We start from the raw sequence: 23,122 nt of genomic DNA, 5'->3' as shown, positions 1-23,122 counted from the left end.
TGGCTGGGGCACTTGCACAGTGCCTGCCTGGTGACGCTCCTCCTGCGCCCGGGGACTGAGACACATGGGCTCTGCCAGGATGCCAGGGCTGTTCGAGCTATTGACAAAAGCTGTGTGTGCCGGAGGAAAACTGCTTTGCAGGGCCACACCAGCTGCCCTTGGTTGGGGTAGGGCCCTGTGGAAGCCCCATGTCTGGTCAGTACAGCCCCTCCCCTGGGATTCCTTATTCCCACGGTGTTGGAACCCTTCCTTTGCGGTCCGGAGCTGCCTGGTGCCTGCAGAGTGCCTGTGCCAGCGCCCAGAGGTGGCAGCCCGCAACCCAGGATGGTGCCACTAGGGCAGGGAAGGTGAGGTGCTCCAAGGTGACCTGCAGTGCATCCCAGGGCAGAGCCCAGGAGGCATCAGCCCCCCTCCCAGCCCCCAGAGCCCCCCCAGCCTTGGGCGCAGCTGTGCGTCTTTGAAGAGGGGGAGCCCGGAGCACTGTTACTATAGTTACTGCAGGGCTGAGGGTAACAGGCAGAGAGATATTTAAAAATTGATTGTTCTAGCAACAGCTCATCCATGTTTGGCAACATCAGACACATGATGTCAGCTTGCTGAGCCGGGGCCCCGCAGCCTCTGACGATCCCTTGTCATCCCTTGCCCAAGAAGCAAAGCGTGGGTGTGCAGGGAGTGCCTGGCTCCTTGGGGATGCTCAGGGGAGCCGCGAGCTGCTGTGAGAGGTGGGGGGGGGGGATGCTGGAGGGTGCTCTTGAGGCTGGTCTGGTGTTGCAGCTCGGAGCCTGGTGCAGGTGGTAACTGCTGCCTTCTGGTACGTGAGGAAAGGGCTTTTTTGATCCTTTCTTAACGGGTCACCAGAACTGAGTCTGACGAGATACAGCAGTGGCTCTCAGGGCTTTGCAAGGCAGCTGCCTCCTGCAGATGTGGCCTCGTGCTCTCCTCACTCCCTGCAAGGCCCTGCTGAGAAGAGGAGCGCAGGGGCCAGGCAGCTGGGTTGGCGGGGGGAGCCGGAGCTCCCTGGTCTGCCTCCCCAGCCGGGACCCATCCTGTGAGACCCCGGCCAGGGGCAGCGTGCAGCTGGTGTGAGCCTGTGGCCGGCTCCTCTCCCCGACGGGAGGGTGACGTGCTGCCTCGCCGCACCCCCGGGAGCCAGCAGTGGTGCGGCCGTGTGCCCGGCGCTCCGAGGCGGCATGGCAGGGCCTGATGGCTGGAGCTCGCCATGGCCAGGAGTGGCTGTCGAGGCTCTGGGAGAGGACACATGCTGCATGGCCCCACCAGGGTGCACCTCGTGTGCGGCCTGGCCAGGCCCCGGCCCACCTGGGCGGCTCGGCAGGGACCTCCGCTTGAATGTCCCTGGTGCAGGGGGTGCTTCAGTAGCCACAAGTAATTTAGCAGCACAGGGAATGCTTAAGAGCACTTCAAAACAGTTTCTAGGGCAGGAAAAGCCTGGCTGAAAGAACAACAAATATTGGATTTGTTTTGTGTAGAGAAAATGGCTGCCACAGTGTCAGGACATTGTGTAGAAAGTGTTTTCATTCCTTGTAAATTAGCCCAAGGGCTTGTCCTCCTCCTGTACTTCCTGCAGAGCTCTGGGCTGGTTTTATTCACAGCACTGAGTTCTGTTGCTAGGTGCCAGAGAAAAGCACTAGTATTTTGTGTGTTTTCTTTTCCAGACACGAAAACTGAAAGCTGACCATGTAGGCTGACCTCTGGGTAGATGTCACCTGGAAACAAAGAGCTTTCACTAGGCAGATTCAGAGTTAATTTTCTCCACCTCATGTGGCAGTGCTGGTGCCTTGGTCTGGGATCAAAAAAAGAAATCATGTTTCTGTCTCTCTTCCTCTGTGGTTCTCTCTGTGGCTATCCACCATCCCACGCAGAAGACAGCATTCCCAGGGGAAAGCAAAGCAGCATCAGCTAGCAAAAATCTTTGGGATATCTGGGTAAGCAAGGCTCAGAGTATCACGCCAAAGGGGAGCTTTATCAGAAGCGCAGAGGCAAAAGGGGGGGAGTGCTTTGCCCCCCAGCAAACCCTGCACAGTGGGTAGCACCCATCAGCAGGGTGCCCTTGCACCTGGGTCAGGCCCAGAACAGCCCTTGGGCTTCACCTGCCTTGTGCCCACTCTGCAGGCTTCATTGGCAGCAGGTGTTGTTTATGAGGGGTTGTGGGTTTTTTCTTTTTTCTCCCCCATCCCCCCACCCCCTTCCTTCTCGAAGAAGAGATAAAAGGAAGAGCAGGAGAGATTATGCTTAGGTGGTGCTGGTGATCAGCTAGTGCATGCGGAGATGAATGCAAGAAGGCTGTCCTGCTAGAGCCAGGAGAAGATATGGATGTATCCAGCAGCAGGGATGGACCAGCCATTGCTCCTTTCAGATGTGTGAGTCACACAGAGCCCTGGAGAAGAGAAACATTTTGATCATTTGCATTTTATGCATGAGAAGGTTAATTACAATGATGGTAAAGACAGTCATTGGCATGACAATTTGATTAGAAGGGAACTTTGGTTCTCAAAGAGAACTAGCTAGGGGCAACATCTTTTTCTGAAGCAGTGGGGTTTTTATCCCAAAAGCTGCAGTAGCCTGTTGTGGGGGTACTGGGGAGAGCTTTGGTATGATTTCATGCACCAGTTGGAATATCTTTATCTAAGTCACTCCATGTGCTTATAAATCCCTGACTGTGAGTAGGGGTGATAAGATCTCAAGGCATCCCTGTCTGTGCAGTAAGGAATTAGTAAAGATATATTAACAAAGTTATTTAATTGCTATGCATCAGTGCCAGGAGCTTGGGTAATAAACAAGAAGATTCAGAGCTGCTCATTTATGAGAGCCAATTTGAACTATTTGTTGTTGCTGAGACCTGCTGGGCAAGTTAACTGGAAAGTTAACGCTCAAAACCTATAACTAGAAAACTGTTGGGCTGCATGTCTCTGGGAGACATGGCGGGGGGCAGGGGCAAAGGTGATGAAAGGTCAGTCTCTGTCAGAAGCAATGCTTCTGCTGCTGATAACTCAGTAGCAAGTGATCTCAGATATGCAGCAATGGATGTCCTGGTATGCAGAGCATGAGGTGGGATGGTAGCAGGTGTTTGCTGTGAAAAACAGAACGTGTGATGGAGCAGAAGGATCAGGTCCATGTGAATCTACAGCAAGAGGGAGAAAAGACTGGGTTTGCGTGGGATATTTTGCTTGGAGTGGTGTGTGCTAGAGGTCCCATGCTACCATAATGAAAATGGCCTTGGCATTTCCAAAACCCATACATGATAGTTCCCTGGCTCAGGAGTGGCATCCAAGGGTTCTGCATTAGCTCTCCTTTGGACAGAGAAGGACTGGTCACTGAACTGAGCCTCTGAGGTAGCTTTGATGCAGGGGGTTGTGACTCAGACATGTTTCTTATGTATAAAGACAATAAAATCCAAATCCATCTGTGGCTGAATACTTGGTGCTTTTAAAGGGCTAATTTCACAAAATTGAAAATAATTATGAAGCATATCATTTGGGAGGAAGGATTTTAGGAGAAATGTAAACAAGTGAAAGAAAATGAAAATGTAAAGAGAATGTAAATGAGAAACCAAGTCTTACAGAATGTTGATAAAGGGAGGAGAAAGCTTTGCTGGGAACTGGTGACCCTGGAGGGGGGAAGGGGTGCTTCCAGCTGGGCTGGACAGATGCTGTAGAGAATAGGTAGGAGTCAGAGGTTGTCTCCTACCAGTGAGGCTGGAGCAGCATGTCTGGTTCTGCTAGCTGTGCTAAGGCGGAAGCAGACATCTAAGGAGAGTTGAGAAGAGCTGCAAGATGATTACAGAGAATGAAATCATACTGTAAGGTGAGAGCCTGCAGGAGGGAGATCCTGTACTTTCTGTCAGAGGCAAGCTGCGGAAGCAACTTACTTCTGCCCGTAAGTACTTAAGTAGGGAATGGAGCTCTGATGGCAGACAGCTCTGTTGTTAGACAGACCTTTATCTGCCAGACTAGATGCAGCTGAAGACAGACAAGTTCAGATTAAAAGAAGCTACACAATGGAAACTGTGAGTGTAATTAAGCACTGGAGCAATGCACCTAGGATCTCTTCCTTACTAGAAATGCTGCAGTGAAGATCAAATGTTTGCTTTCTAAAAAGATTTGTGGTTGTGAAAACTGGAATTTATCCAGGGCAGTCTGATGGCCTGTGCTTGGCTCAAGGTCAGACTGGGTGCTCACCGGGTCCCTTCTGGCTTTATTACCCACAAATGTATATGCAGGCAAGATACATATGATTTTTTTTTTAAAAAAAACCCCAATAATCAGCTTGGCCTGAGCTGGAGGAAAGCTCTGGATAGGCAGCTGGAGCAGGGCTGTCAGAATGAAATGGCTCAGGGACCACAGCGGAGAGCTGCTGCAGTCCTGGTGCTTAGCAGGGATGGAAGGGTCCCTGGGGAAGCAGGGAGGGCAGAGGACAGTGCAAGGTCAATGGTCTTTGAACAGTGCAGAGAGGGGGAGAGCAGTGGGCTCTGCCCATGCAGGCTGCCTGGGGTGGTGCAGAGCGCGAGGTGCAGGGGCAGCGTGTCTGGCTGTGGGGTGCCTGCTGGGGCTCTTCCTTGGGAAAAATGTGCCCTTAAAGAGATTCTATCTGGGAAGACTTTAACTTTGCCTCAGATGGCATCTCTTGGTTTTATTTTTCTTCTGGTGACTCCCATCTAAGGGGAGAAACCCAAGTGCCAATGCTGACCTGCTGGCTGAGCCCTAGGCTTGTGCAGGTAAATTGCCATTTCACTTACCGCTGAGTGCCTAGGAGGACTTTCCCCATCTTTTTTCAGGGCTGACAATTGGTGCATTTCACTTCGCATTTAAGTATTGTTATCTGTGTTTGTCATGCCCATGGCAGTCTCCCCCAGTTTTTAGTCGCTGTCAGTTTAAGTTATGACTGCCTAGAATGGATTATATAGAGTCTTATTTGCATGGAAGAAATATTTGAATACATCAACATGCCTTGAATGCCTAAGATTTAAACCACATGAGTACACAAGTTTGGTGTATGGGTATAAGGAGGAATGAAAGCAGTGTTATTGCCATGCAGCTCTCTGTTGCGTTCAGCAGAGTCAAGCCTCAGGGACTTCTGAAGGGAAGGTTCTCATGTGTGCTCTCGTTGCTTGCTGCCTCTTGCCTGCTCCCTGGAACTGCTGAAGCTCCAAGTGTCGTGTTGGCTGCTCTTGCCTTGGTGGGTCCCAGCAGAGGAAACACAAGGTTCTTCTCTAATGCAGTAGGAAGCAGAGTCCAGGTTTGTAAGGGGTGGATGCTGGAGCAGGAGCTCTCCTGCAATCTTCAAAAAAAAAAAAAAAAGCTGTGCTTCTCTGTTGGCTTGCTGCTATCCTGTTGTACCTTGTTCCCTGAAAGCCCTGCAGGCTCATGCTTTACCCTGGCAGTCCCTTGCTGTATTGGAGTGACTGCAAAGGATGACTGTTTCAGTGTTGGTCTTCACCTTTGAAAAGCTGTATTTTCCTGCTCCTGCAACCCTTCTGCTCCCTGTGATCGAGCATATTAAATAAATTGCACCCTGGCCTTGTCCTCTGGGCCAGGGGATGCCTTGACCCAGGATTCCCCTGTCTGGGCAGCGTGAAACTGAGCTCTCTAGAGCAGCCTGTGGAGAACTGGGTTTGGGGCTTGGCGAGTGTCTGCATAGCTAGTGCTTCCCAGGGACCAGTCTGGCACCTTCCCCTCGCCTCCACCAGTGCCTGTTGCTGAAAATATGTTTTGATAGTCCTTGTGTACATCTTTGTCAGTATTTGCACATTTTGCCTTTTTGCTCGTGTTGGCTGTACTTTTCTTGGTTCCTAAAAACCTTTCAGGCAAAGGCTCAGTACCAGCCTGTGGCACTGTCCTCCAGGCCTGTGCACCCTGTGCGTGCTTCTCCTCTTGCTTTGGCAGGAGCAGAGGCAGTGGTGCTTACAGGGATGTTAAATTTGCTACTGTCTCTAGAGCCTTGTTTAGTTCTTTGTGCATTTTCCTTCCCTGTACATAAATGCACAGACATCTGGGTCAGTCAGTGCCATCCTTCTGTTCCAGCTACTGCACAGCATCTGCTTCCTTTCTTACCACTTAATAAAAACCTCCTCTCCTTTTCTCGCCTACACACAGTTCTTCATCCTTGAAGCAGCTCATGGACTTGTTCTGGAAATGCTTGGCCACCTGCTCCATGCTCTGTCTCTGCCCAGGATTCTGAGTTGTTACACCTATGATATATTAAACTTTTGAACCCTAAAAGTACAGTTGCTCTAAAGGATAAATTGACCCTATAGCCATGCCAAGGCGCAGAGAGGGGTTCTTTCTGAGTGCTGCTCTTGCTGTAGTACAGCAGTTAATTTTGTTGACCTGCAGCACCATCATGCCTGGATGCTGTGGTCACAGCCTCATTGCACAGGGCAGGACAGGAGCACAGAGAATGAGCACAGCCCTGGAGAGCTGATGGGGCACATTCCTCCTCCACTTCAGCTGCTGACCTTTAGCATGAGCCTGTCTAGAGACCTCTGATAGATCAGCAGGGATTGCTTTACATTGATGAATACAAAATATGGTACCTTGTGTAAAAGGCTTTTCCTCTGGACAAAAGAATTCCTTTTGTCAGATTTTCCTGCTGTATAATCCCCCCTACTCCATTTTCTTTTTTGTTTGACCTATATTATTCAAGTTCCAGTTCAATTCTGTCATTGTGCAAATGGGGTGACCAGGTACTCTTCTCTGCTGATTCATCGCTGGCACCACAGTACCCTCTGACATATGTAAAATGTTCCTCTCAGTATGAGCCAGGATCTCGCTAACCTTCTAAGCAGTGCTTGTGGGTCAGAATACAAACAGAGGTGCTGAGTCTGACACATGCAGCTACTCCTACACAGTGCTAGCTCCCGCAGCAGCATTTAAGCAGTTCCTGGTATCAATATTACTCCTGCCTGCATGTACAACTTCTTATTGCTGGTAAATTGCAATGCATTCATAGCTCTTTGCCTTTTCCTGCTGTTACTAAGGCAGGAGAAGTTGATCCAGATAGCAAAGTTTTTACCAGAAAGCCTGCTAGCGTGGCGGTTGGAGTAAGCGCACAGCCATCAATTCTTGTGAGGGTGCCTCCTCTTAACTCTTGGGCAGCCCTGCAAAGGTCTCTTCTCCAAACCTGGTCTGGTGAGGCTGGTCCCCCTCCTGTCACCCTGGAGAGGAGCTGTTACTGCCCACACTGAGCAGGACCCCTCCTCACATGTTGAAGATGCTCTAAATATAAGTAATTTGAAGACTTGTGGGGGGAGACTTTGGGTGTGCTGTCAGCTGAGGGGCTGGATGGAGGCCTGAGACATAGAAGGCACTGCACATAGTAGCCCATATAGCTGGTTTTCCAGAGCACCTGATGGTGCAAGAGTGTCGGTGTATGCAGAGACACCCAGATGGTGCAGCTAGTCAGTAACTTCTGCCCTGCACTGAGGAAAGTCTCGTCCCTAAGTCCTGCAGCCTGGTGGGAGAAAGACCTTCCAGACAAGGGAAGTGGTGGTGAGGAACCCTCTCTGCTGGGTCAGCTGCCAAGTATGTGGAGCTTTGTCCCTTTGTGGGTAGGTGGGCATCATGGAGGTGTAGCCTGGCAGACTGGAGGAAAAAGGGTGTCCTGGTTGCTGTGGGGGAAGACTGCATTTCCCTCACCCATGGAGAGCTCTGCCCATTGCCAGACCTCCTGGCAGGGGCTGTGTGGGAAGGAGATGTCCCTGGGAGTGACTTCAGGAGCAGACAGCAGAAGTTGGCAGCCAGGATGGTGTATGGGGACTTCTGCTCATGGGCTCCTCGCAAGGGCTTGGGTCTGACCCCTCAAAGGCTTTTCCTCAAGGGCTGGTCTTGCTATCACCCTGCTGCTCAGCTGGGAGCTGAGGAGAGGAGCTTGTGGACTGGTGGGTTTCTTCTGCAGTCTGCATGAAGTGATGTCTGGAGGGTTTTCAGTTTGTGTTGTCATTAGGACTTACATGAAAAAAACTTGTGACTGTAACTGGGAGGTGAAAGCTAACAGCTTGTCTCAGCTATTATTATACATGCCAGAAGGAGTAATGATTAAAGGGACTGCACTGTGAGGTAAAGAGATGCCATCCTGGAACCAGATGACTGGGTGATACAATTAAGATAAAGAAATCGCATATTGTTGGCAATAGGGAAGCAGAAGTGATGAAATGTGTGATTGGGAAGTGTGGGAACAAGATGAAATTAAAGAAAAATCACAATAAGGAGCAGAAAATGAGCAGGACTTGGAACAAGAGATGCAGTTGTTGAGAAGATAAGAAGAGCAGAAATAAATTGAGAGCAAACATCCTTTGAGTAGAAATGAAGACATACAAAAAAAGTCTTTCCAAACTCTATTAAAAATAAGTTGCTGTGCTAAAATGAGAACATTACAACCTAAAAGAAATGACAATATTAAACTATTAGCCTCTACGGTCACTGCTCGGGGAAGGACAGGGCAAAAACCCTCACAGAATGAGCTATGCTAGTGTGGGACTTTCTGCAGGGATCCAAATCTGTGCAATTATTGCGCCTTTCAGGAATGAAGCACTTGGGATTTGTTAACAGGGGTATTGTAGTGACTTACCCTCCAGTAAGGGCTCGGTGACCACAACTAAGCCAAAGCCAAAAGCATTTGGTGGCAATGAGTGAGGAGCTGCTGGTGAGGTGACAAGGTGTGTCTGTGGGTGCACACCACTGGCAGTGCACACGTGTGTGCAAGGATGGGGCTGCCAGAGGTTTGGGGAAGAGCCTTGGGTGAGGTGGGCTGGAGCACGCCTGAGCTGTACTGGAGAGGCTGATGCCCGCTGATGGAGCAATGCCTGGTGTGCGTGTCTGTGGGCATGTGCTGTGTTACAGCCCTGCAAAAGCCAGGGAAGGACTGACCTGGCTCTGCAGTCAAATGTGCCATCAGGGGTCCTGCTTTTGACTAAAACAGGCGATGATGAGTGATGTAGCTGCATAATTATGTGCTGCCAGAAAAAGGCTGAACAGTGCCATGGAGTGTCCAAGAGCAGACTAAGAACCTTAAAGGGTGTGATGCATGTGTGGTGACAGGTGGCCAGGAGCAAAGTGCCTGTCCCCTCTGGTAAAGCTGCTCATCTGTGCAGCTCCTCCTCCCTGCATCATGCTCCTAGACAGCAGTGGCGGTGGCCCCAGCTTGCTGGCAGCTCACTGGCTGCATCTTCCCAGGAAGAGCAGCACATGCAGCCAGCGGGACTCTGCCATATGCAGGGGTCGAAGCTGTCACCGGGCTGGAGTCAGGGCTGCACTCAGAAGTAGATGCAAAACATCCTCGACACAATTTCCCTGCAGCAAGATGTACATGTATATGCGTGCATGGTTTCAGGAAGCTCTGAGGCCTTGTGATTGCTATTTCTAAATCCTGGGGAGGCTCTGGGACATGCTGGTGACAGGGCTGCATAAGCAGGTTGGTAGCACTGAAATGTGTGAAAGGAATTCTGTCCTTGTGCTGCGTACAAGATGTCTGTGCTGAGCTGCAGCTCTGAAACCTGTCATAGCCAATCTTCCCAGGGGCTGTCTGTGGAAGGCAGAAGGGAGCTGCCACTGGTAACAGCTTCCAGTGGGCGACTGAGCACAGAGATGCACTTGCTTTCCAAGAGCCCACATGGCCCCGAGCCACACCAGCAGAGGGAGGATGGGACCAGCTGGCACCTGGGGCTGTGAGGAGCCCAGGACCTCTGTGGGGATGCAGCACCTGATGCATGCAGCACTGTTGATGTGGTCCTCCCCAGCATCTCTCCTTTGGACAGCCCCAGTGGTGGCATGACCCTTCTCGGGGTTGGGATGCCTCTCTTCAGGCTTCAGGACACACTAACCCTGTGGCCTCAGTGACATGTTCCTTCCATGTATTTGTCTCCACATGCCCAAAGGGTGCAGCTACCTTCGTATCTACCTGTGTTCAGCAGATACATGGCAGAGTGGCTCGAGAGTTTACTGCTCTTTCTGCCACAGAAGAGGGTCTGAGTTGCAGATGAAAAATGATGTCTTATCCTGCCTGGGCAGGCCTGGGGGCCATGTGAATTTACACTGGGTGGTGTGCAGGCCTGGTAAGCCCAGTCCTTTTGTGTATTTTTGCTGTATTGGAGGAGTCTACTACATGCTCGGGGGATGCTGTGTGCTGCCTGGCTTCCGTGAGGCACAGTCCCTTGGGATTCCCTCCTGCAAATCTGCATGTGAGCTCTGTGTGACATGTCCTCCTTGAAATTATCAAAGGGCTGGTAGTGTGCTCCCAAGACAGTAGTGTGGGCTGGCTCCCTGTGCTTTGTCCCCCTACAAATCAATGGTTTAGAGATCGTGGTCACAGAGCAACAACAATATGTTTGCATAGTTAAATCCTGAATCTTGTTGGTGTTGGGGAATGATTGGTTGTTGCTATCTTCCTTTTGTGATACTTTCAGTGACTTCTCATTTGTTTTGAAGAAGTTCTATTAATATACTCAGCAGTCCAGTGCTGAGAGAAAGTTTTATCTGATCACTGAAACTAAAACTTTTGAGCTTGGCAAGTCTCAGAGTTGGAGGACGTGTGAATTCAAGTTTATTTACAGTTCGCAGAAACTTGAACTGCTCTGTTCACACAGAAAATGGATGTCACCTGGGTGCTAGGCAGCATGGGGAATGTTCCTGGAGCAGCCCTGTGGCACAGCTCGGCTCCCTGGGCACTCTGCCCAGACATCCTCCAGCCTGGGCACTCCAGAGCAGAGAGCAGGTCCTGGCACAGCTCTGCACAGAGCGTCTGTAGGGGTGCTGGGTGAGCCCTGGGCTGCTGCAGCGCTGGGGTCTGCCTTGGACACTGCTTGCCGTTTGGACAATGGAGTGGAACTTTCTCTGGAATGTTATAAAGCAGATTTAAAACAGAGAGTCTTCAGCCTGGCAACAGGAGTGCTCCCATCCTGGCAGGCTGTGCTTGCTGCTCACATCCTGTGCTATCGATCCAGCCGGTGAGCCCTGCTCTCCTCCCGCTGTCTGCGGTAACGCGCTTTGGAAATGAATCTTCTTAAACCTCCAGCTGGTGATTCCAAGATACATTTTTCCACCTGTCACTTTCTCCTTGACCTCTGCAAAGAGTTATGGGTTAGAAGTGAAATTCAAATCGGGCAACTGCTTTATCTGCTCACCCTGCGTTTTCTTCCTTCTCCAAACTAAAAATGAGAAAGTACTATGACACCTGCACAGATGGATTGAGTCAGGGTGAAGATTTTAAACTTTATTCAATAAAGTGTTGGAGCTAACCAGGAAAATATTATTTTATCTCTTTAACACATGTGCTCTGAGCTGTTCAGGGCCTCCAAGCAATAGATCTTCCCCAAGGCTCGCAGGCATTTGCCATTACACCTCGTGGAAGGAGCAGTGCTAATGTCTCCTCTGTGCTGGTTGGAGCTGTGCAGGCACAGCTGTACCGTTGGCACTGGGTGCTGGATGTATGGACCAGCTTGGTTCTGTGGCCTTTTGCTTCTAGTCAGCAGAAATGTGTAAGGCTGCAAATGTCCCAGGTAGGATGGATGCAATCTTTCTTTTAATGTCAGCTCCAGCGGTTCTTCCTAGCCAATGATGTTTTGTATAGTGCACAGAAACCAGAGGCATACCTCCGTGTAACTGAATTAATTTCAAATTAATCAAGAATAGAATCTTGCATGTTGGGATCTAAACCTAAAGCTTGGCTGTGGTCAAGAAGTGGTTTCCTTTCCTGTTATGGGCCCAGGGTGAGGGCAGGACCATCTGTGTGGTGATGGGAATCCTCTGTCATTATCCTGTGCACTTTGCCCCCACAAAAGCTCACAGGCAGATAACTGCATTGTTAATAGCACAATTGCAAACATGCAGGGCTTGTCTAATTCTCCTATTTTACTTAATTGGTTGTTGATTACCACATTTTCTGGCACTGATTTTTGGGAATCCCCCATCTCCTAGGTGACCACATACAGTTGGTATTCTTTATCCAGCACTCTGAAGCTGTTTTTAAGGACAACAGTAAAGTTTGTATAGCATTGGAGAGTGGAAATCCAATGACCCTCATTCAAGGATGACTTGTTTTAAGTTGGGAAATTCATAGCGATGTTGAATGAGGAAATGTAAACAACAGAGCAAAGGCTTCCACTTTGGGGTTTTTGGGGGAGGAAGTCATGAGTATAGCATGAGTCCAGCAAAGTCAAGTGTGCCCAAAAAATGCTGTGGCTGAGCCTTGCTCTTATGGTGTTCTGCCAGTGCCTCAGGTTCAAATCATTACCATTGGGGAGCTGCTGTGAGATGCCAGAGTGCAATTTTGGATTTTTTGGTAATGTCTGAATTACAAAGTAAACTTCTGTGGATCACAAGGCTGCAGCCTTTACCCAGACTGAGGTCAGGCTGGGAAAGGACAGCTCCTGTCAGGGTCCCTGAGCTGTTTGCCTGAGCAGGTAGCTCCAGAGCCCTGCAGGAGCTGCAGGCTTTTGAAAAGCTGAGCAATGGGAGCCTTTCCTCCCTGTGTGATTCTGTGTGCAGATGGTCTCAGATCTGCATGTCTCAATACATTAGTCTCACTGCTGCTGGTACAGGGGCTTACTGGCACAGGGGAGCTACCACCAGTTCTCCCCAAAAAAGTGCACAGCACAATGACTGTGGGAGAAGGCACACATCCCCATGCCCCTCATCTGTAGAAGTTCAGGGTATGGCAGTGTTACACAAGTGCTGTGCTGTCTGCATCCTTCTGTCTGGGTTGAGGACCTGTTGCCCCTCTGCCCTGTGTGCTGCTTTCCTTGTGGGAGTTATCAGACAAGAAGTGCTCCTGCATGCCTGCTCCTGGGTGCCTGCTCCTCCATGGTGCCGGAGCTGCCCCTCACTCGGGGCTCCATGCTGTCCTTGGCCTGGCTCCCACGTGCAGCTGCCGCAGCCCAGGGAGAGGATGCTGTCGGGCACTGTGGGAAGACTTGTGTCCAAGGTGTTGAGGGCACTGGTGGTTGGGGTCTATGTGGGAGGGACAGGGAGGGGGCTGTCCCTAGCCAAATGCTGCTGGAGGGGATTGGGGTGCCCTGGGTGCTGGTGCTGCTCTCTCGGCTGCTGGCCCTTGCAGGCGCCAGCCCCTCTGATGCTGTTACAGACCCATTAACATCAGCAGCTCAGGCCCGCAGACCACCTCCAAATCCTTTGGAGATCAGCAAAGCAACTGAAGAGCCATGTGAGGCACTGGTGGGCAGCAGCAATGCAGCCCGCTGCAGGAGCTGCTTTCCTGGACGGAGGTGTCGGGGTGGCACAGGTGCCCAGCATCCTCCTGCCCCTCCTCAGCAGCTGTTTCCCTTTCTGCAGGTTTTGTGGCTTCTGTTCTCTGAAGTCAGCACTGAGTTTTCCTTCTTAAAATAATGGAATTGAATTCCTCCTGGACTAATTTCTGTGCAGTAAAAATGGCTGCAGTGATAATGCGTGTAATGGTACATCCACTGCCACCTTCACAAGAGGAAATATGACTTGGTGGTGGCGGAAACAAGGTCCTTCAGCTCCACAGAAGTGTTCATGAGTCTGATTCCTGCTGGGACAAAAGCCCCACTGTGACTGCTGGGGACATGGAGCATCCCTGGGGCCATGTGGGCTGGATTGTGCCCTGCCTCCTTGCCTGAGTATGGCAAGGCTCATCCCAGCACAGTTTGATCCGGCTGCAGCTGGGGAGCACAACAGCATTTCAGAGAGGTGCTAAACCACAGTAGTAAATGGGTGGGGAGTTGCAATGGGGAGGCTGATGGATGCTATCAGCGTGGAGCTGTGTGGAGCTGTCCCTCTGCATCTCCCTTCAGTCATGGAGTTTCCCATGGTGCTTGGTGACATGGCAGCAAAATAAAGCTGTGTTCCCACAATGGTAGTGCTACTTCTGCTCTACTCAGTGGACTACTTTACACAAGCGGAGATGAGACAAAGGCAAGAAAAACAAATTATTGGAAAATTGGTTTATTTAGTATAGGAAACTAGGTGTGTGTGTCTACCGAACGCTGATGTGGATGAGGGCAGAGCCTACATGCTTATAAATCTTAGAACTCTGGCCCATGTCATGTAGGTGAGAGTCTAAGCAGTCCCCAGGGCACAATTAGAATGGGAAAGGGGGCCTATACCAGCAGAAAGTCAATACAGAAAAGTCCACATTCTGTACAGGAAGGAGAAATCAAAAGCAGAAATACACATGTGTGTGTATTCTAGCTTTTGATATATGAAATATCTGGCAAGGCAGCATTTTTTCAGGAAAGGATGTGGTTGTGATAATGCCCTGCCGTTGCCAAAAAGCAAAGCGTTACCATTTTAGGATGTGTTAACATGAGTCTTGCCTGTATGGGCCTGGGTATAATTGTTCTCCCTGCACGTGATATTGGGGAATAAAAATAATTAAATACATGTTTCTTCTAAGAAAAAGAAAAATTGTTGAGGCACTAGAGAACTTTGAGAGATGCTGAAAGATAAAAAAAACATGGCTTACAAGTAAAGGCTGAAAGAACTGAATCTTATCAGTCTGAAATGGGACAGCTAGAGGGAGTAATGCGAGCCTTCAAATACAGGAAATGTTATTACACAAAGGACAACACTCAGTTGTCTTCTGTCCTTTACAGTCTTAAACTTCTGTGTTTTTTGAAAAACTGGGCTGCTGGTTTCTTGCAAATGAGGTTATAGGTGAGGATAAACAATAATCAATTTTTCTGAGTCTGCTGTGGGGGGAAAACCTGGGGTGTTTTTCTGCAGGCATTTGTTGCAACATCAGAAACAAGAAGGAAAAAGCTTAGCAGATCTGCAGAAAACGTCAGCAGACCAAAGCCAGACATGGTCATACAGCACTGTGAGATATGCTGCAGGGCTAAGGGCAAGATGAAATTGTAGCTAGGCTTGGAGGGGGCTGGGATGACTGCCAGGAGATTCTTAATTCAGAGTGTCTGGGGATGCCAGCGGGGTAGGTAGGTTTGGCATTAGCATGCTCAGAGTCTGTGTATGCTATTGTAGAATTGTGCATGGCAGGAGGGGGTCAGTATTTGCAGCAGTTGTTGCCAAGACCCCTACACCTCCTGTGTGTGTAGTTCAGAGGTTTTACATGGGACTAGGCTTAGTCTTGCCTCCTCTCCCTAACATGCCCTGGCCAGGTGTGTGTTCAGAAGCTGACTGTTGGACTATTTTTTTCGGTCCACTGTACCCTGATGATGGGTTGTAAATATCTGATGTGCACTTGGAGAAGAGCTTCTGGTTTAGTTTTCTCCGAAAGAAAACTTTTCTCTTGGACTAAAACTGCTGTGAAAACAAAACCAATGTGTAGGTTTGGGGAGGACCGAGGAACTAGCTTCAAAACCATTCTGCTGCTCTGTGCTGAAATGCTTAAGACGACTGCTGGCAGAGGGAGCTCTGCTTGCCTCAAAGGCAGCAGAACCAGCTGAAAATGTATGAGGTTTTCCATTAGAAATGAGCAAAGGGATGTAAAGAAATCCACAGATAGAGGCCCCTGCACCAAAGGAGGAACTTCTTGTGTACTTGTACATAACGTGTCCAGGGATCACAGACATCTGAAAGCTCGATGCTTCTTCTGTGAACACTTGAATGGAGCAGCAAAGTTTGGGGCTACGCATCTATGCCCCAAGCAAATCACACAAGAGCAGCTGTGTATACAAGCAAGCAGGCTTATGTTTTGGAAACAGGCATCTTTGGCCCTGATTTGTCTTGGAATAGTTCTGCTCCTCTGCCCTGCTCCCTGTCACTGTTAAGGGGCTACATCATCTGGGTGGGCTGCTTTTTTCCTTTGTTGATCAGGACAGGTTGATTTGATGCAGGCTTTTCATTGTGTCTATGACCTTAGCCACAAACCTCACAACTTCCCTCTCCACTGACCTGTGGGGAAGAGAGAAACTCCCAATTATTTCAAGATTCTGTCCAGCCTGTGAGTCAAGGGAGGAAGGGGTGCAGTAAGGTGGTTGGCAGGAGTTAAGAGTTACCCAGAGAGCTGTTGGCTGGAGCTGCACGTCCCCTGGCTTCCCAGGTCCTGTTGGGCCTGTTGGATGTCTGTCTCCCAGTCTCCTAGCACGGATCCCAGTGTGGCTGTGGTGCTGATGAAGCCAGCAGCTGGCTGCTGCCCACTGCCCTGAGGAGCAGGCATCACTGTACTTGCACTGACAAGGTGTGTGTCCCGTAGGACATCATGCTCCTCGGTCCCCTGTCGCTCTGACTGCAGCTAGCAGACCTCCTCCAGCTCTGCTCTCTGTTGCCAGGACAGACCTCAGCAGTTTATAATCAACATAGGCACTCTCTTTACCCACTTAACTAAAAGCTGCTGTAATTTTGGCTGCTATCTCATCCTGAGGAAGGAGGAGCTGCTTTAATGAATTATGCTTGCTTGTTAGCAGCCAGGTTATTTTCACTATTCTCCAGAGCTCCTGAGTGATGCTATCTGCTCCTGAGGGTCTCATGCAATAGCAGTTTGCAATTTGCTCCATCACCTCATGCTGTTGTTGTTGTTACCTCTGTGTCCTCAAAAACATGTCCCATGTATTTATTCCAAGAGAAGCCTTACTGATGTGTGGAGAATGGGGGAATATTTAGCTATATATACACATGTCCAGTGCTATGACTTGGTTTCCCTGCTTTTTGAGTGGTGTTCCTAGGGGAGGGCACAGGTTAAAGCCTGGCCCTGGAGTGAGAGAGGTTTGGGAATTGGTACTTGTGCCTGGCTGCCCTGCCTGGCATTGCCTAGGACTCATACACTAAGATGGTGTGTCTTTAGCTCCTTCATGGGACATAAGGATGAACTCCTTTCCTCAAGTAATACATTTGGGGTTTCAGATAGACTCCTGTCTTGATCTGCTCTCTGACTGAATAAGGTTTTGCTGCATGCATTCCCTCTGTGGGAATTTGCTTCTGGGCCCTGGTTTGTCTTAGAAATATCACTTTGCCTGTCTACAGCCAGTTCAGGTTTTAGGGCTGTCCTTCATTTTAGGGCAGATTTGAACTCCTTCCGTGGTAGCTAGGGAGCATGATCTGTGCACTGACTCATGTTGCGTGGTTCAGGGCTTGCCCAAAGGCAGGTGATGTGGGAAACAGTAGCAGAGGAGATCAGAAAGGTGCTACTATCATCAAGCTCCAAAACATGACCAAGAGGAGATGACAAGAGGCAGAGGTGTATGGGCACCTTGTAGCGTCAGAGCAGAGGGTGTTGCCAGGAGTGATGAGCTTCCAATAGTCTGCTGGTCCACAGTGCCCTGCTCCAGAGCTGCAGCCCAAGAAAGCCCTTGGCTCGTCATCTCTTCTGCCCAGGGAGGTGGTGGAATCACCATCCCTGAGGCATTTAAAAAGATGTATCTATGCAGTGCACAGGGACATGGTGGATGTGGCAGTTCTGGATTAGTGGTTGGACTCTATCTTGAAGGTCTTCTCTAGCCTAAATGATTCTATGATTCTATCTCCAGAGACATCTACTTCCACCACCACAACCACATGCCAGAGGACACAAGCCTTTCTTAGAGCAAGGCCCAAAGCAGCCCCTATAAAGGGGTGCCCACGTGGTGGGGTGCAGCATGCCTCTGTTGATGGCTGGGTGGGGGGAAATGGACATGTCCTTGTGGCCAGTGGGAGGCCCTGGTTCTGCTGGGGAAGGTGCTGGTGGAGCCAGCTGTGCCTTCTGCAGTGCTTGGGGTGGCAGAGACCTGCATGGCAGCCTCAGTAGCCAAAGCTGGAATGAAGGTCTCCTGGAGAAGTTTTTGCTTCAGATGACTTTAAAGCTCTTTATGCAATATCCTCATGCTTTTTGTAGGTACAGGTATAATTATTTCATTATGCTTTCCTGTGAAGTGTGAAAACTATCTTTACCAATCCTCTTAAATTAGTTAAATATAATATTCAGTGAGACAGGAGATAGAGAAATGTTAATTGAAACTGGAGAGGTGTTTATAGGGTGATACAGTGTGGCCAACTGTGACTAAAATTAATGTTCAGGGTCCTTGATAGTGATTCATATTCCCAAGTTTATTAAATATTTTCAACAGCCATCAAAGCCAGATGGAGTAGTCCACTACATTTGTGAAAATCACCTGTGCAGATATATGGCACTCACTAGGAGCAGGCCAGCCAAAATCGTTTCTAATTGGATCAGGTTCTTCCCTAGGTGCTGCAAGGATGCTTCTGAGTGCTTTCTGTATTAGTGGGATCACAAGCCTGTCACATCTCATATGCCTTCTGCGACCAGACAAAGTCCTTCAATCCACCCTCCCCACATGTGGGGCTTCCATGGGCTCTTTACATACAAATGGAGGCAGAGTTCTTCCCCAGAAAAACAAGCCCTGTTTTGATGCCACAGGGCAGCGAGGACCTGGTTCCCCCTTGGCCTCGCTGCAAGAGCTCAGCTGTCCTGCCCTCAGCAGAAACCCCATCTATAACATGCTGGGGGGAGAGCTCATCCCCCATCCCTGCTCTCCGCTTGCCCTGCTCCGGAGGGAGGACCTGGGGGATAAGCCAGCATCCCCCCCTTCGACCCCTTGGCCCCTGGTGCTGGGGGACACTGCTGGACAGCAGGTGGTGTCCCCTGAACAGAAGATGCTCCTCAACACGGTGCCCCTGAAACACCGGGAAGATGCTGCTGGCCCTGGCCGCAGCAGGACCCCGCTGCCCTCATCTGAGGTGCTGCTAAACTGCTCAAGGAGCTGCTGAGCTTGGCCAGTCAAGTCATAGAAATGCAATCTGGGACTCATTAGCAACTGCTCGTTAGTAATGAAGACCTGAGCTTTCTGCTTTCCCATGCAGCTGCAGAGTAAGGGGGCTCTGGACACGGCTGCAGGGCATGTCATTGCCTGGGGACATACGAGCCTTGACCAGGAGCTCTTGTCCTGGGGCAGGTTGAGGAGGTCTTCGTGTGGGCAGGCAGGTCACTTCACCTGTGAAGGTGTCAGATTGTTTTAAGGTAATCGGTGACTCTTTAATTGAAGTATGTCCCTTTCTTTGCACCCTGGTCTTTGTTGCTTTCACCCATCTGTCTCTGAATAGTAGAAATAGGATTGTCCTCCTGACACTTAGTCACCGGGCAGCCCCTGCCAGCCTAGAGATAGCATCTTTCTAATTCGCTGCTGCTGCTCAGGAGTTACACACACTGCATTGGAAGGAAGAGGAAATGCAACTTAGCAGCTGATGAGTGACAATGATACATCATGGGTGACAGGCTCAGCATTTCTGCAAATCTTCTCTGCTTGCCTAAGGCACCAGAAAACATTTTAAACTATTGAATACTGCAGCCAATAAGAGGCTGCAGTAATTTATTGATGTTCCCAGCTTGCCTTATTCCTTTCATCTATCTTTATGCCTGCCCTGGAAGGCTGAAATAACTAATGTTGCCATTTTTTTAATGAAGTTAGGTGAGCTGTTCACCTTTCACTAGGAGGGCCTGAGCTCTTTTTTTAGGGTTCTGACAGTAGTGAATGTCAAGAAGCAACTTTCCTTTGATTTTCTTTGGTGTGTGATGTGATGCAGACACAGGTCTTTGTGGGAGGGAGCACAGTGATGCAGGTGGGCTCACCAGCCTTCCATAGCTGCTGCTGCAGTAGTTGCTCATTGGTGTGTTGCTACTGGTTTCTGCTGTGCATGCCCCTAAAAACCCCTCCCTGTCCTAGAAAGCCTTGAGGCTCCAGGGATGCCCGCCTCCTGCTGAAGCTGGACATTTCCATTCTGAAATGCTGAAGATCTTCAGGCTCTGTGTGTCTTTTCCTCTTTAGTATAAGGCTTTGGGGCTTATTGCCTTTTCAGTTAGGTCCATGCAGAGTTGTTTCTGGCAAATGCCATTTCACACAGCTATTGAAAACTGATGAAATGATTCTGCATAATCCCATTGGCAGCTTGTTAAACTGATCAGCACATCCCATCACCATGGAGAGAGCCAGCTTCCATTGGAGGAGAATGTACTAAAGAAGAAATCAATTTCCCATGTAGTGCCATCACAGCTGACACTGAACAAACTCAGGTTAGATTGATGCCCTTCTATGAACTTCTAACTGGCAGGAGCTGCCAGGGCATGAAAACTCATAGCTGTTTGTGCTGGTTTTCCATCTTTGAAACAGAATGCCATTGTGCCACTTGTGCTGCGCAAGCCGTCTGCCCTTTGTAATTGTTCTGGTGTTAGCTTCTCGGATTTTGGACTGCCCCGTTTGTGCAATGGCTAGTTCATTTGCTTAAAAACAACAGAATGAATTGTCCTTGTCACTCCAGCAAATCGGAAGATTCATGGTGGAAAGAGGTAGCATGAGCTTGGCGTGCCAGGGATTCCTGTCTTTCCAAATTCACAGGCACAGATTGTCTGCCTCCCTGGGCAATATCAGTACCCCTAGACCTTTGACAATGCAGATGCAATGACATTGTTTTTTCTTTCATGAATCATTTAAATTATCTGATCTGGGTTTGAATTATATTGCAAGTAATATTATAACAGTAAGCACTGACAAAAGGAACCATCAGTGATCCTCAAATTCCAAAGCACCTGTCATTCACTAGAATATTTGCAAATTAGCTAATGACAGTCCTCAAAAATAGTAATTATTTTCAGTGTTTCTTTTGAACTTGCAAATACTAATGTAAGTTGCTGTCTGGTCCCAAGAGTGTCGGGAAGAACAGAAACATCTCCGCTGCTGTCTTACAGACAAAGCAAATGGGGACTCTCCCCCAAGTTTTCTTGTAGACGGTTGTCTTTACAATAGCCTTGAGGCATTAAATGCTGCGACATGTGGCTTTTGCCCATTATACTGTCTTCTGAGGTCTTTGCATTAATGCGCTGGTGGTAAAGGAAAAGAATTCTTTCATTACAGCACAGTGCTCTGGCACATGAAACATGCTTGTGCCTCTTCTGTCTCTGCAGATGAAAATCATAGTCTTGACACAAAAAGGAAGCAGTCTTGACTTTTTCTAGGCTATAAGAGGTTAACAAAAAAAAATAGTCCTTCAGCACACAGAAAATTCTTACCAGATAAACTTATTTTCAAGCTTTCATGGCAGAACAAACAGCAACTTTGGATTTTCAACTTTGCTGCTTTTCTCTTAGAAAAAAACTTGTCTTTCAAGGTTGGGAGTTGGATGAATCTATTTTGTCTGGAAAAGTGTTTCAGTGAAGGAATGAAATGCTTCCCCCAATGGAAGATAAATCAGTAGAGCAGCTGGGTGGCTACTCTGACCATTATGCTACTTCCCTCAAATTTCTGGACCCCATATCTTGATTCTTGAGCTGTGCCTCTTCCTGAAGGTATTCTGGGCAGCCTCTGTTCCTCTCTAGTCCTGCAGCCCACCCTGTGGCATGCAAGCATTGGACTGGTGTGATCTCCGCTGGCAGCTCAGCCAAGCTTCTGTGTCTGCTAGAACCTTCCCTGGCTGTGTGTAGGACAGAGGCTGGAGAGTCAGGCCGTAGGGTCTGTATGCCATGGGGGAAGGATGGCTGGAACTGGGGACAAGAAGGAGGATCCTCCCAGTCCTTGGATCTGGAGTGTTCTAAACAGGTACTGAGTTACAAGATGCAGAGGGACAGGCATGTCTGGGCTACTTACAGCTGTCCAGTTAGCCTGTGCACAACCAAAATTCCCATGATCTTTACACTTAACTCTTGCTGCCTATAGCACTTTGTGGCACTCAGCATTTTATAGACATACAATTTTACAAATAAAGCATCAAGGCTTTGCTTTTGCAACAAGACAGCCTACTAAAAATGTAACTTTGCAAATTTGCAAATGAGGTCTCCCATTCTTTGCCATGAAATAATCATGTAGACATTTAAACTACTTATAGGAGAAGTTCTGATCCAAATCTGAGTGCCGTCTTATGAATCAAGGTCAGCTGGCGTAAGCCGTGCAAATGTTCCAAGCCTCTGGAGCTTAGGAAGGAATTTAGGAAGCTTTGAAGTGCTCTTGATCTTCAGAAGGACATCTGCAGCTAATGGCCTGTACTAGCACGCCAAGAGCTGTAAGGTTACATTGCTACTGTCTTGAGCCTTCTCAGTCCCAGTAGGTTTCTGGGGCCCTTTAATGCAAGTTCAGAGAAAAGCAAGCTGTAAAAAATGCACTCTCAGGCCAACAACTGATAATCTAGTGCTGGTGAAGTCAGGTGTAAAATGTCATACTGGGGTTTTAACTGTGGTGTTTAAACGCCTGATAAGTACGGCGTATGGTGTTGTAAGGGTTTCACTGAAGAGTTAATTAAGCAGAGACTCCAGACTCCTCACTATATGACTAAAAGTTCACTTTTTATTGTATCCAAAGAGACAAATTTCTGTTTATTAGATATGCAAAGTAGCACAGTTGTTGGCCAGATTGTTTTAGTTTCAACCCTAATAAGCAGGGAAAAAAGTTTTGCTGTGAATTCAGGATTGATGCAGGTTTTCAGGAACAGCTTTTTCATCTGGCTCCCTTCTCTCATTAGCTGATGGTGCCAGGAAGTTCTTTGCTAATGAACGGCTGCAATGTTCTGTGAGGCCTTCAGACAAAAACACCCGCAGAAGCACAGCACAGGGTATAGTCAGCTCTCAAAGCATGCTATGTGATATGAGCCAAGACGTAAAGGCTTTTCTCTGCTGGATTCAGCTCAGATCTGGAGCTGTGATCATCTCCTGGGTGTGGGGGAAGGTTCTGCCTTCTGGTCCTGGAAGTTACAGGTCTAGCACCTGATGAAGCTACACTGAGGTCTGGGACACAGATGCATCTACATGACACAGAGACCACCTTCACCCTCCAGAACAGAATCAGGACAGGAGGAAAAGCCTCTGATCAGACATAACATACCCTCCAAGCCCCTGTCTGCAGTACACCTCTTCTCCTGCTGAAGCTGTCAGTGGAGCTGGTGCATGTCCCCCTTGCCTCCATCCACACAGCTGGCAGCACCTGGCTGAGCTTGTGTTTCTCAGGCAGGACTTACCTGCAAACCTCCTCTCTCTGCAGCTCAGTTGTGAAGCAGAAAGTATGAAAGCCAAGCTGAAGTCTCTCTAGCTCTGGACCTTCTGCTCTGCCCTGAAGGTGGTGGAGACCATGCCCAGCTCTGGCTGAGGCAGAGGAGGTGCCTTCGTGTCTGGCCTGAGCAGGCTGGAAGATGGCTTTTGCATGGAAGCCCCCTCAAGGCTCTGGCTGCTGTGTTCCTGTTCCATGGGGTAGCTCTGGGAGGTGCCA

General features: G+C 49.1%; 1 long non-coding RNA gene across 1 annotated transcript in view; it reads left to right on the top strand.

The window, feature by feature from the left end:
* LOC129784576 (uncharacterized) overlaps positions 1 to 23,122 on the top strand; it is a 62,869-nt gene that overhangs the window by 440 nt on the left and 39,307 nt on the right. The gene's annotated exons all lie outside the window — the stretch shown is intronic.

This window comes from Falco peregrinus, chromosome 5 (genome assembly GCF_023634155.1).
Source record: "Falco peregrinus isolate bFalPer1 chromosome 5, bFalPer1.pri, whole genome shotgun sequence".
Lineage (NCBI taxonomy): Eukaryota > Metazoa > Chordata > Aves > Falconiformes > Falconidae > Falco > Falco peregrinus.
This window is presented reverse-complemented; position numbering and strand designations above follow the sequence as displayed.